Genomic DNA, 9,574 nt, shown 5'->3' on the forward strand with positions numbered 1-9,574 from the left:
AGCAAACCTCCCCCTGCTGTTCATTGGGTTTCTCGGGGTGGCCACCCACTGTTGTGCCTCAAACACTTTAGGAGGGAGCTTTCTCACATGACTCCCCACCCCCAACCAGAAGCTGCCACTTCCATAGAGGGTGTAGGTCTCCAAATCTCTTCCACCTGTGAGATTCTACAGTTCAGAGCTCCAGGCCACTGAAGAAAAACAAGCTGTCACAGGGGCCAAAGTCCCCCATCAAGTCCTTACTAGGGCATGGAATGAAAGGAGGTGCTCTGCTGACTGCCAGCTGGTTTTTGCTTTTCTGGCTGGTTCTGAAATGTTCATCATCATTCTCTACGGAGGTGAGTGACTGCTGTTCTTTTTAGTAACAGCAAGTCTCTGGGCTAGGACAGAAGAAAGGTCACTCCCCATTCAGGCTAAAAAAGAAAAAACACCAATGATGCTGTATTTCCGACCCCTGGGCCTCCAGGTAACTCTCCATGTATTCAAACTGCTTCCTAGTGTGGCCTCTGGGATTGACATTGCTGGTCCTGATAGACCTAGAAATCCTATTCCTGCTACCAGCAAACACCAAAACACAACCCAAATGTGTGTCTGTCTGACAATATTACTGACAGATACATGGTTCAGAGTCGACCAAGGCCCAGAACTGAGTGGTGAACCTGTGGGTCTTAACTAGCCATGTGTCTATGGGACAGTTCCTGCCTCTGGGTCTGAAGGATCAGCCTGGGAAGAGTCAACATGGGGGCTCATTCACTGGAGTGGGAGGTCTAGCTACCCAGATCTGAACCCAGGGCCACCTCTCATGGATCTTAAATCAACCATTAGAATGGTCAGACATTTAGCAAACTCAGAGACTACCCTTCATTCATGGAAGGGGATCCAAAAGGGTGAGAGGCTGGTCCAGGCTTTCACAGTGCTGGGTGTCTTGCGCCAGGAGGAGCTCAACCCTTGAGGTCAGAAAGAGTGGGCTTAGTGCATCTCACACTGCACATGCAGGAAAGTTACCAGAAATCTTGTTAAAAAGCAGCTTCTAATTCTAGGGGTCCAGAGTGTCTATGTTTCTAACAAGCTCCAGGAGAGACACCTGGGCTGCTGCTCTGTGGACCTCACTTTGAGTCCAAGGTCATAGGTCCCGGTAAGGAAAGTCAATAGTATTTTAAGGTTATTAACCAGGAGAATAAAATGATCTGGGGGTACACAGCATTGGGAGGTCAATAAGTCCTAATTCTGTTTGTTCCTGAGTTTGAGCTGCTACTAAATACCCAAATCTGCTACAAGCTGTACATGTGAGCCTGGAGCTCGGGTGACACGGGAGCTGGATACAGGAGAGCCTGCAAAGGACACTGATATCCGGGAGACCACTCAGCACTCAGCAGCCTGCATAGCACTCAGCCCTGGGCAGCCCTGCCTGAAGTAGTTGCTTCCACTCCCCCTTTGAAAGTACTTTCTAATGCCAAAACCTAGTCTAAGAGCTTTAAATACATAATCTTATTTCATTTCCACAGGAATCATATTGCTTACGTGGCACCATTTCCAGGCCACAGATGAGGAAATGGAGGGCAAAGAAACAGTGATCTTAGAAACTGCGTGGCAGCGTTCATATTCAGACCTTGGTCTATCTGACAACAAAACCCATGTTCTAACCACCATGTTACAGTGCTGACTACCCAGTGAACATTCTGAAATCTGCAGGCAGTTAGTAATGAACAGCCCAGCACATACTCACAGAGTCCCAAATGAAGGCCATCTTTGACTTGCCTGGGCCAGTGGTTTCTAATGCAAGCTCCTCTGCATCCTATAGGTCTGCCAGTATCAGAGAGTTCTACAAAGATTCGCTTCAGCTTTTTAAGTATAATTTAACTATTCTAAAACTAAAAATTAAGAAAATATATTCAAAGATATAACAGCCAACATACAAATCATTGGAAACTACCCAAGTCTCACCTGCCAGGTTAGTATGTTTTAACGTGGACTCCAAAAATTAATCTCCTGCCCTCTTAATTTTAAAATATCCTGAAATTGCAAAGCAAGATATTTTTAAACTTCTCGAATTTGTAATTATTGACCTGTATGAATCCAGATTTTTTTCAATAATGTCTCACAAAATAACATAGGTAAGTGAGATGTTGGCTTGCGTATATGTCAGCCAAAGCCATCCATTATAAAATGTTTGTATTTATCAGAAAAGCCTCATTGTTTTTGTTGACCAGTTTACAATAATTTATTCAATCTGAAACTATAAAATAACTTATACTACTAAAACGTGGCCCTTTTTCCCCTACTTTGTATACTGCCTCCTCATAAGATTTTGTTGGCAGTAAGATTCCCTTACTTAAAGAGAGCCTCTGCCTGCCTGTGGGTCCCCTCTGAGCCCTGATGCTCTGGGGCTGGGCTCTGGCAGAGTGACCTGTCCTGCCCCTCAGGGGGATGACCTGGGCCTTGGCAATCTTTGTTAAGAAGGCCTGTCATTTCCCTGGCATGGGCAGCATCTCTGGGGAAAATACCTCAACATTTCCGTGTTTGATGGTGCTTCTAGCCCTGGTCTGGCCCTATCACAGAAAAGGGACTGCCCCTAGAATTCAGTAGGCCTGCCCCATCCTGTCCTGCATTCCTTCTTTCCAATGTTGTTGGCAATGATAATGCTTGGCACTGACACGCCCAGAACAGTCCAACCTCCCAGCTTGTTCCCACTTTCCCAAGCACTGCTAGGGCATCAGGAAGGTCAGAGAACAGACACAACGACATGCTGTCTACTACCTTCTTAGTCACTGCAAACCACTCTCAACTGGAGTGGAAGGGGCGGCTAACCCTGCAGATCCTGCATTTGGCTTTACCCTAAGGGAGAGGATCTGCTACAGTAGAGAAGCTTGAAGGGCCTGTGCTGCACAAGACAATGATGCTCCAACATGGGCAATGCGCAAATGAGACAGGTGTTTGCATTCACGCGCAGATGGAGCTGGAAGCAAACGAAAACTCCCCGCGGTCTGAGAACTGTAGGTTCCTCTTCTGCAGCCTGAGACAGTGCCTGGCCTACTGCCAGCTCTGCCACCTCCTGGTAAAGCAACAGTGAGCAAGCTACTTAAACTCTGTACTTCAGGTTCCCTGTCAGTAAAACAAAGGTGGTCAGCGCTTGCTTTGCAAGGTTACTGCTGGAATTAGAAATACTATGCGTTAAGTTTTCGATGAGTGACTGGCATTCTATAAATGGCAAGCTGGTTAGTTTATCTTTCTCACTCTGAAAAGGTTGTAAGATTGTGGTGTAAGGGCCAAGGGCGAGTTGCCCCAAAATGTGCCACTTTCAAACGCAGGTTATTTCAAGCTGAGAACAATCAAGTCCTGAAAGATTCAGGAAAAAACTTCGACCTTCCCCCTAAATGCCTGAAAGAATTTATGAAAATTTTTCCTAGCCAACCGTAGAAAGTGAGGGATCTTCCCCTAATATGAAAGGCGGGGCCACACATCCAGGGAGAGAGACAGGAGAAACTTGGGTCTAGGGGACAAGTCCTCCCAGGATTTGCATAGAGGCTTGTGGGTGTCCTCCACCCATTCATGTTGATGTGTCAGGGGTCTGGAGAAGCCTCAGCAAGACACTGGACTTACCTCAAAGCCCCAGCTCCACACACATGAACTGTTCAACTTTTATGTTGTTAAGGAGGAAGAATTTCCTCTGCCCATAAAGGTCTTTCTAGCTAGACTAAGAATCAGATGACATGAAACAGATTAACAGGAGAAAATCGAATTTCATTTCATGCACACAGGGAATCCACACAGACATGGAAATTCCAAAGACAATCAGACAAAATGAGGTGTATGTGTCATTCTGAACTAAGGAGAAGGGGATAGGGAGTTCAAAGGAAGAAATGCAACTCACAGGAAGATGAAAAAGAGTAAATGTTTGGTCGATAAATGTTTGCTGAGTCATCCAGAAACAACAGGACACAGAGAGGACTTTGTTCAAACAGGCCTTGTTCCATTTCTCCCTGTGCACCCTACCTAGTTCATATTACAGTGTAGTTATCCATGGTGACAGCTCTCTTCCTGGAGCAAGTCCTCTATCTAACTTCTTTTAGGCATTTATCCATTTCTTCCAGATGGCCTAATCTGCTGGCACATGATTGCTTATAATATTCTCTTATGATTGTTTGTATTTATGTGGTGTTGGTTGTGATCTCTCCTCTTTCGTTGATGATTTTATTTGGGTCCTTTCTCTTCTCTTTTTGATAAGTCTGGCTGGGGGTTTATCAATTCTTTCAATTCTTTCAAAGAACCAATTCCTTGTTTTGTTGATCTGTTGTTTTGGTTTATGTTTTTATTTCTAGATCACCAATTCTGCTCTAATCTTAGTTATTGCCCTCCTCCTGCTGGATTTAGATTTTATTTGCTGTTCTTTTTCCAGCTCCTTTAGATGTAAGGTTAGGTTGTATATTTGAGAATTTCTTGCTTCTTGAGGAAGGCCAATATTGCTATAAAATACTTTCCTCTTAAGACCACCTTTGGTGCATCCCAAAGGTTTTAGACTATAGTGTTTTCATTTTCATTTGCATATATATATGTATATAATTATATATATATAATTATATAAATATATAAAATATATATATATATATATATAAAATTCTTTAGTTTTCTGGTGAACCCATTCATTCTTTAGTAGGATGTTCTTTAACCTCCGTGTATTTGTGGTCTTTCCAATTTTTTTCTTATGGTTGACTTCAAGTTTTATAGCATTGTGGTCTGAAAACATACATGGTATTATTTCAATCTTTTTGTAACATTTGAGGCCTGATTTGTGACTCAGTATGTGACCTAATCTGAAGAATGTTCCATGTGCACTTGAAAAGAATGTGTATTCTGCTGCTTTAGTATGAAATGCTCTGACTATACCTGTTAAGTCCCATCTGAGACATTCTCTTTTTATTATTTATTTGATTTTTCTCATTTTACTTATATAAATAGTGCTATGATGAATGTCTTTAAAATGAGTAGATGTTTTTTCTTCTCAATTATTTTATTGTAATGTGATTTTCTAAGGTGGCATTACTAGGTTTGAGTGGCTTTTTGGTTTTGGCTACATTATCAGGTTGCTTTTCAAAATTATTGTGCTTAGTTATGTCCAACTCTTGAACCTACATTGAGTCTCCCACCTGAGGCAGAACACAGCCGAAATGATGCTCCGAAAAGACCATGGTGTACAAATAATCCCTGCCAGCTGGGCCTTCTCTTCTGTGAACTACCTCTGCAGCAGTCATCAGGCACTCAATACGAGCTTGGTTTATTCTGTTTTTAGGCATGTATCTTCTCAACCTAGCTCTTTGGTAAAAGGAGGAAAATAAAATTGATTAAGTGTCTATAATGTGAAAGGCCCTGTTTCATTTTTACAAAAAAGGAGATCATTCTCATCCCCACTTCTGAAGATGAAAACACTGAAGTTCATGGATACTTTATAACTTGCCACAGGCCCCAGCAGCAGCAAAGGACTGGGTGGAAATCTGTTAGTCAAGCAAATCTGAATCCATTTCAACTCTCTATTGCTCCACAAAGGTCTGAAAAGGATGATGCTCATACTGGAGGTGGTGACAAGGGAAGGAGAAGCAGTGGTGCTGGTGGTATCGGGCATCCTCAGGGGCTGGGACAGAGTGAGATGTGTCTCCCAATTAGAAATCACTAGCTATAGCACTGATTTCCAGACCCTTCATCTTTTGCCTTGATGTTTGCCTCATCTCATGGGCCATGATAGATGGAAAATGTAGGAAAGATGGGACATTCTGAACTGCCCTTTGGAACTTCTCTAGATTCTTCTTCTGCAGCAAAGAGCTGCAGCCTGAGATGGTGTCTGGCTTACTGCCAGCTCTGCTACCTCTTCTCTAGAAGACAGAGGTCTGGCCCAAATGTCCCAGGCTGTGGGATAGACACACTTGATCATCTCCCAGGCACAGCAGGCCATGCCGGAACAGCTCAGAGAATAGGACCTAAAATCCTGGAAACAGAGATTTCCCTACCCAACCACAGGCTGCAAAACACCAGTGTTTGAATTTTAAAAGAGCCTTCTTTTGTAGTCAGAAGAATTAACACTCACCAGGAGAAAATTTTGATTGCCCTGGATGTACACAGGAGGGTAGATGAGTAAAGGGATTAAATATAACCCATCCAGGGCTACACAAGGCAGCACTGTCCCAACATGCAGTTGACTTCTGACCTTGAAGATGCTCTCCTGGCTTTGTGCTTCTCCTGTTCTGGTCCTTTAAAAGATGAGAGCAAAGAAGAGAGCCCCAAGGCAAGATGTGTGGGGGCAACAACAAAAGAAAGTAGGAGCTTTCTCTTCCCTTTCTTTCACACTGATAGCTCAAGAAAGATCAGCCTTCATTTCCAGGCTCATTCTAGGCCACGGACCAGAGCGAGCACCAGCCGTCAACAGAGTTGCTGCCCGTCTCTGGCCAAAAGCAAGACCAGCAAAATCAGAGGCTGGCTTTGCTCCAATTCAGCCTCCTTCTGGAGTGGAGGTTTCTTTTTTATAGAAGGAAATGAATGTACAACTCTTAGAACTCAGGGACTTGTCCCTGCCTTACAAGGAAAGTAGTTCAAAGCAAGCTTTACCCCTTACTAGCTGGGTAACCCTCGACAAGTTTCTCATCCTCCTCAACTTTAGTTTTCTCATCTTTAAGATGTGGACAGTGACAAGACCCATCTCACAGGTTGGTGGTAGGGCTGGGTAGATGAACAAAGCTTTCAGAACAACATTTGGCACATGGAAAGTGTTGACAAACGTTAACTATTACTATTTTATTTTGTCTGCAATAAGAATTCAATTAGGTAAGCATTTTTATTATAATAAATAATAAACTTGATGTTTATTGGGAATCTGATGTATATAAGGCATTTTTTAGATACACTGGGCTTGCCCTCAATAGACCATGAGGCTGACATGAGTGTAGTAAGTAGAACACTCAGCAGATTGGGGTGAATTTTCTTTTTTTAAGTACAGGATAGGGCTATGGAAACACAAGGGAGGCAGAGTACAGGAGGGATCTGGAAAACCTTTGTGGACAATTGACACTTAAGCTGGGCCTTGAAGTTGGGATTCTATAATTGGAAATGGTGGAAGCAGATGGAATTTTCCAGGCAGAGACAGCACATACCAGGGCCTGGAGGCTGGGGAGGAAGTGTGTTCAGGGAATCATGCTTTGGTGCAGGGTGTAAGCCCTGAACAGATTCAGTGGGACATATGGAGGTGTACTGAACAAGGGAGTTGGTTTGAGAATGTGTTTTGCTACTTACTGGGACCTTAGGTGAATTATTTAATATATGATCTTCTGACTATTCTGATGTAAAATGGGTGATATAACACCCTAACCTTACCAGGTGATTGCAAAGACCAAATGCTTAGCTGTGTTTAAAAAGCACTGTGTAAACTGTAAAGCATTATGCGAACTTTGGTAATCTCTCTTTTGTGGGCCCTCCCAGTAGTCTGAGGAAGGCAGGGCCAGGTGGCCTTCTGGGAATCCATTGCAACACTGGGGAGAGGAGAGAAACCACCTGGGCCAACTCAGGCTGTGACCATTTCCTGCTGTTACAGGACGCTCTCATTCACTTCCATTACCCCAAACTCCGGTGCTGGTCCATGAGACAAAGTTATGAGCAGCTTATATTTGTAACCTGAATTTCCATGCTGGCTTAGAGTCCTCAGTATCAGTGCATGCATATAGAAGACAGCAAAACCCTGGAAGAAACTCAAGTCCAGTGATTTGTACTCAAATGGATTTTAAGTTTGTTTTCTCCTTGTCCCTAGAACATATTATTTATTTTTTTAAAAAAGCTTCTAGCAAAAGATACTACTTCAGAAGGGCAAAAGTATATATGTATATATATATTTAGATTTAGAATTGAAACCTGAGTCTATTAAATAACTTTCTTTCCCAATGCCTTAGCCCCTACTTTCAAGGGTTCCAGTATTGAAAAATCAGTGATCTTTATAGAAAATCTACTTTACAGAAAAGTAGAATAATAGAAAAAAGCCTAGGATTTGAAGTCAGAAGACTTGAATTCAGAGCCCTGGTTCTCCCACTCACTGGTCTGTAATTTTGATTTCCTAGTTGCTAAGAAACCCTAGTGTTCTTTTTTTTTTAATTTTTAACTTTTTATTTTTTTATGTAAAGTTCGATGATTCATTAGTTGCGTATAACACCCAGTGCACCATGCAATACGTGCCCTCCTTACTACCCGTCACCAGCCTATCCCATTCCCCCACCCCCTCCCCTCTGAAGCCTCAGTTTGTTTCTCATAGTCCATAGTCTCTCATGCTTCATTCCCCCTTCTAATTACCCCCCCCTTTCTTTATCCCTTTCTTCTCCTACCGATCTTCCTAGTTCTTATGTTCCGTAGATAAGAGAAACCATATGATAATTGTCTTTCTCTGGTTGACTTATTTCACTTAGCATTATCTTCTCCAGTCCCATCCATTTTGCAGCAAATGTTGAGAAATTGTTCTTTTTGATAGCTGAGTAATATTCCATTGTATATATGGACCACATCTTCTTAATCCAGTCATCTGTTGAAGGGCATCTCAGCTCCTTCCACGATTTAGCTATTGTGGACAATGCTGCTATGAACATTGGGGTGCATATGGCTCTTCTCTTCACTACGTCTTTATCTTTGGGGTAAATACCCAGTAGTGCAATGGCTGGGTCATAGGGTAGCTCAATTTTTAACTTTTTAAGGGACCTCCACACTGTTTTCCAGAGTGGCTGTACCAACTTGCATTCCCACCAACAATGTAGGAGGGGTCCCCTTTCTCCACATCCTCTCCAACAATTGTTGTTTCTTGCCTTGTCAATTTTTGCCATTCTAACTGAAACTTGACCACTCTTTCACACCATACACAAAGATAAACTCCAAATGGATGAAAGACCTCAATGTGAGACAGGAATCCATCAAAATCCTAGAGGAGAGCATAAGCAGCAACCTCTACGACATTGGCCACAGCAAACTTTTTCATGACACATCTCCAAAGGCAAGAGAAACAAAAGATAAAATGAACTTGTGGGACTTCATCAAGATAAAAAGCTTCTGCACAGCCAAAGAAACAGTCAAAAAAAATAAGAGGCAGCCCACAGAATGGGAGAATATATTTGCAAATGATACTACAGATAAAAGACTGGTATCCAAGATCTACAAAGAAACCCTAGTGTTCTCCTTTAAAAATGGGGATGGGATACCCAAGGCACTGAGCTATTCAAAGTTTAACTGAGATAACATACATGAATACACAATAGTTAAAATGCCTGGTCAATGATGGATACTAAATAAATTTTGACAGCAGCAGATTTTAACTTTAAATAAGTAACCAGCAAGTCTGTATCCATTGCTAAGCACTCAGGGGACACAAAGGAGAAACAACAGTCCCCTTCCCTGGCTGAAATGGATTTTTTTTTTAATTTTCCAAAATACTTTTTATTTTTATTTTTTTTTCAATTTATAAAATTTATTTATTTAATTTTTGAGATAGACAAAATGACAGTAAAAGAATGATTTAAAAATATTTTCTTAAACTTAGTGCCCAGATCTTACTTTCTTTTTTTTT

Source organism: Ursus maritimus, unplaced genomic scaffold, assembly GCF_017311325.1.
Source record: "Ursus maritimus isolate PB19 unplaced genomic scaffold, ASM1731132v1 scaffold_10, whole genome shotgun sequence".
Classification (NCBI taxonomy): Eukaryota; Metazoa; Chordata; class Mammalia; order Carnivora; family Ursidae; genus Ursus; species Ursus maritimus.